The following is a 4,015-nucleotide window of genomic DNA, read 5'->3' as shown; positions in this document are numbered from 1 at the left end:
ACGTAAAATACAAATATCGGAAAAAGAAAGAGCAAAAAAATCTTACTGCTGATCCATTTGTGATACGTGAATGAGAAAAATGCGGATCAAGGCCTTAGATCTATTTATTTTATTTCGGCGAAAAGAGACAAAATTCTCTGAAACTTTCTTTGTTATTTTCGTTAGGTTCAAGTCTGACGGGAATAATATTCTACGACTAACAACTCATTTATTTTCAAATCGATCCATTTACTATCTATTATTTGATTTACTACTCCTTTATATTGGAATGAGTCAAAAGTCAAATGTTTTGGCAATTCCTCGGGGGGGGATAAGGCAATATAATTTTGAATCAGAGCTTTCGATCTTTGTTTATCCTTCGTAGTAATAATATCTCTGGGTTTACAACGATAACTTGGTATATCCACTATACGACCATTAACTAAAATATGTCTATGGTTAACTAATTGCCTGGCTCCAGGAATGGTCGAAGCCATACCCAATCGGAAAAGGATGTTATCCAAACGCATCTCAAGTAATTGTAGTAAAACCTGACCTGTTGACCCTTTAGCTTTTCCAGCGATATGCACATATCTAAGTAATTGTCGCTCTGTCAGACCATAATGAAAACGCAATTTCTGTTTTTCTTCTAGACGAATACGATACTGCGATCTTTTCCCAGAACGCAATTGGTTTTTAAGATCACTTCCGGATCTAGGTCTTTTACTAGTTAGTCCTGGTAAAGCCCCCAGACGGCGTATTTTTTGAAACGAGGTCCTCGGTAACGAGACATAAAGACTCCTTTTTAATTTTATGGATTTTATTGAAATTTCATTTTTTCAGAATAAAAAAATGAAAACTGAACTATAAATTAAGACTGAACTAAGGGATAAACAAAGCAAAGCTAAATTTACCGAAATACTACAAAGTAGAATAAATAAATTGTATCAATATCCGGATTTTTTGTATATATAGGAAGTTGCAGCTCCGTTTATGATTTGTTCGGTAGAGAGAGATCTAATTGTTCCAATACATTTTTTGGTCATGGTTGCAAGTTACCACGACATAACATATGGGAAAAGGAGGAGAGAGATTATCAATCACGGAAAAATCGATAGAGAAAAAGCCGGCTATCGGAGTCGAACCGATGACCATCGCATTACAAATGCGATGCTCTAACCTCTGAGCTAAGCGGGCTCACATAACATAACAGAAATAGTATATAGAAATTGAGGAAACTACCGGATTTTAGCTATTAGCTGATCTTATCTATTAGCTATTCGTTTAATATTAACTATGAACTATAACTATATAACTATACTATAACTATATAACTATATAGTATAGTATAGTTCTATATAGTTATATAGTATACTTCTAAACTATATACTATAACTAACTATAATAATAATTCTGACTATTCTTCTGACTATTCTAACTATATCTAACTATAATATACAACATAATGTATTTATTTATATATTTATATTTTATATATTTATATTATGTTAATTATAGCTATAGCGAATCGGTCCTAAGATAAAAAAAAAGATAAGGATAAAGATACAATCTAAATGAAAATGAGACATTCCTCTGGTTTGATTCGGAAAAGGAGGAGATAGGACAAAAAAAAAAGAAGAATGAATATCGACCGTTCCACTATTCCAAATCGCACTGTAAAAATGAAAGGGAGGGAGAAACATATATATGTTGGATATATCTATCCATATTGAATTGCGGATACATCAATGATAGAATCATTTCTGATTGAAACAAGGTTCATTCAATATAAATGAACTGATGGGGGATAGCCAAAAAAATCAAACAGCAGCATACACTTTTTCAATATAGAAATCATTATCTAACGAATTCAACGGGTCCAAACAAACAAAATAAATGAAAAGGATAGTTGAATTCCAACTAGGTCTTGGTATCAAAGGGGATATGGCGAAATCGGTAGACGCTACGGACTTGATTGGATTGAGCCTTAGTATGGAAACCTGCTAAGTGGTAACTTCCAAATTCAGAGAAACCCTGGAATTAAAAATGGGCAATCCTGAGCCAAATCCTTATTTGAGAAAACAAAGGTTTATAAAACTAGAATTTAAAAGGATAGGTGCAGAGACTCAATGGAAGCTGTTCTAACGAATGGAGTTGACTACGTTTTGTTGGTAGCAGGAATCCGTCTATAAAAATTACAGAAAAGATGGTCCTATATACCTAATACGTATGTATACATACTGCCATATCAAACGATTAATCATGACCCGAATCTATTATATTATAATTATATATAATTATAATATGAAAAATTCAGAGTTATTATGAATCCATTTCAATGGAAGTTGAAGGAAGAATCGAATATTCAATTATGAAATCATTCATTCCAGAGTTTGATAGATCTTTTGAAAAACTGATTAATCGGACGAGAATAAAGAGAGAGTCCCATTCTACATGTCAATACCGACAACAATGAAATTTATAGTAAGAGGAAAATCCGTCGACTTTTTAAATCGTGAGGGTTCAAGTCCCTCTATCCCCAATAAAAAGCCTATTTTACTTCCTAAGTATTTATCCTCTTCTTTTTTTTCATCAGTGGTTCAGTTCAAACAAAATTCACTATCTTTCTCATTCACTCTACTCTTTCACAAACGGATCCGAACTAAAATCCTTGGATCTTATCCCAATTTGGATAGAACCTGTACAAATGAACATATATGGGCAAAGAATCTCTATTATTGAATCATTCACAGTCCATATCATTATCCTTACACTTACTTGTCAAATTTTTTACTACTTTTTAGTCCCTTTAATTAACATAGACACAAGTACTCTACTAGGATGATGCACGGGAAATGGTCGGGATAGCTCAGTTGGTAGAGCAGAGGACTGAAAATCCTCGTGTCACCAGTTCAAATCTGGTTCCTGACACGTAAATAATGTATCGGATAGATATTCATACAAATTAATCGAGATAGATCGGGCGTTAATAGTCTAGAGCATGATACGTATTTACTCATCTAGATGTTACATATTTACTCATCTATTACATATATTTACTCATCTATTACATATTTACTCATCTAGATATATATATATATATATACCTCCCCTTGGGGGGGATTGGTTACATATTTACTCATCTAGATGTATATATATATATACCTCCCCTTGGGGGGATTGGTAAAAAATATATGTATGGATGGTTATGGTAAAGAACAAAGTGAGATTATGCTCCCGTCTCTTTTTTCTTTCTTGTTTCTTCATACTGTGCTTTCTCTCATTCAAAAAGAATATTAAGTCTTCATCTATATTCAAAATAAAAATAAATAAGTAAAAGTAAAAAAAAACTTAAAAGTCGAGAGGAGTTAAAAGATAGCAATAGACAGAATGCACTTCAGACACAGTACAAATAAAATCCAATCCCTTTTCATTTCTTCATTTCATATTTTGACATTTATTCCATTTCTTCACTCTTGCTTACGTTACTTTCCGAGGTCCATCTACATCTAAGTAAGTTATGTGCGCGGTACAAAGTTCATAGTGCAGAACTCTTTTGATTCATCCCATTGTTTCTGCTCATACGAAATGGATATGATCTATTCCAAATTTTGGAATATAAATGAAGTTTTTTTTAGGTTATCCATAATACGAATTAAAGTCCGGTTACTTTCTTTCATCTAGAACGGAACGTAAAAATATTCCTTCACTTGAAAGAAATCTGGAATCGTGTCATAGTCGTATTAAGTAAACATTAATTTCTTATCATTTAATGAGCATCTTGTATTTCATAGAAATTGGGGGTAATATAGTCCTTACGTAGGGGCCAACCTATCCAACTTTCCGGCATCAAAATACGTTTAAGGCGTGGATGATTATCATAAGAGATTCCCAACATATCATAAGATTCGCGTTCTTGAAAATCAGCACTTCTCCAAATCCAGAAAACAGACGGGATTCTAGGATTATTCCTTGGGGCAAATACTTTTATGCATACCTCTTCTGGTTTAGCTATACCATACTGTATTCTCGTAAG

General features: G+C 33.0%; 1 long non-coding RNA gene and 2 other non-coding genes across 3 annotated transcripts; 1 reads left to right on the top strand and 2 right to left on the bottom strand.

Annotated features, from left to right (window-relative positions):
• Positions 1 to 1,103: 1,103 nt before the first annotated feature.
• On the bottom strand, positions 1,104 to 1,176 carry TRNAT-UGU (transfer RNA threonine (anticodon UGU)). Its single transcript has one exon. It is a non-coding gene; the product is annotated as a tRNA-Thr (tRNA).
• A 1,136-nt stretch (positions 1,177 to 2,312) lies between these two features.
• LOC135661651 (uncharacterized) lies at positions 2,313 to 3,439 on the bottom strand. Its single transcript, XR_010507350.1, has 2 exons — positions 3,145 to 3,439; positions 2,313 to 3,086 (listed from the first exon to the last, which is right to left on the bottom strand). It is a non-coding gene; the product is annotated as an uncharacterized LOC135661651 (long non-coding RNA).
• Positions 2,838 to 2,910, top strand: TRNAF-GAA (transfer RNA phenylalanine (anticodon GAA)). The gene has a single exon. It is a non-coding gene; the product is annotated as a tRNA-Phe (tRNA).
• Positions 3,440 to 4,015: the final 576 nt, after the last annotated feature.

This window comes from Musa acuminata, unplaced genomic scaffold (assembly GCF_036884655.1).
Source record: "Musa acuminata AAA Group cultivar baxijiao unplaced genomic scaffold, Cavendish_Baxijiao_AAA HiC_scaffold_562, whole genome shotgun sequence".
In the NCBI taxonomy this organism is placed as follows: Eukaryota; Viridiplantae; Streptophyta; class Magnoliopsida; order Zingiberales; family Musaceae; genus Musa; species Musa acuminata.
Note: the sequence above shows the minus strand (reverse complement) of the source record. Positions and strands in the feature narration are given on the sequence as shown.